Source organism: Hyperoodon ampullatus (assembly GCF_949752795.1).
Source record: "Hyperoodon ampullatus genome assembly, chromosome: 12".
NCBI lineage: Eukaryota > Metazoa > Chordata > Mammalia > Artiodactyla > Ziphiidae > Hyperoodon > Hyperoodon ampullatus.
Genome location: NC_136925.1, coordinates 35835673 through 35836499, shown reverse-complemented (window position 1 = coordinate 35836499; position 827 = coordinate 35835673).

The following is an 827-nucleotide window of genomic DNA, read 5'->3' as shown; positions in this document are numbered from 1 at the left end:
TTCTGAAACAAAATTTGGAGCTTGGTGAACTATTAGAATGAGTAGTAAAGGAAGTGGGTCCAAATTTTGATGTTTAAAAAATTTTTCTTCTAAGGAAGTTAGAGTATTCGTATTGCTGGGATTAAATTTTTTGAACTTGTGCTTGAGCTATATGAATTTTTAAACTTGGTATTTGTCTAACAAATCCCTTCTGAAAAATAAAAAAAGAAATAGGGTAAAGTTCCTTACCCAGTAGCTTCACAAAAATGGCTACATGTTTTTCAAAATGTTGAATTTTTACATAATTACTTACAGACGAATTAGTTCCCTTATTACAGAGGGAAGGAGATATGTTTAACAACTTTTATTGTTTTAACTGACTGAAATCTTGAAGAAATGAACTGAAAAAGTTTGCATTAATTTTTATTAAGTTCTGTAATAGAGTATTTTGCTAGAAGTCAGACTAACTGGGATGTAGTTTAAAGTCATTTAAAAACTCTGTGTTCTTATGGACATTTTTAAACCACTTTCTCTTTCCAAGAGAGCTGAATAGTAATAATAATATTGGCCTTACTATATCACAGGTTATTGAGACTATCAAATGAGTTGATTTATGTAAAATGTTTAGACATATGAAGGACTACAGCAATATAAGCAATTTTACTTAAAATAATATTAGTATATGTAGACTACTTTAAATATATTGCATTTAGGATTTTATTGGAGGAAGATGCATGATTTCACAGACATCTACTTTAGTATCATGTTGATGTAACTACAACTATCAGTATTTTTTAGAATTGACCTACTGCAAGTTGTTGAGATGTTTTAAAATATACGGAGAGTAA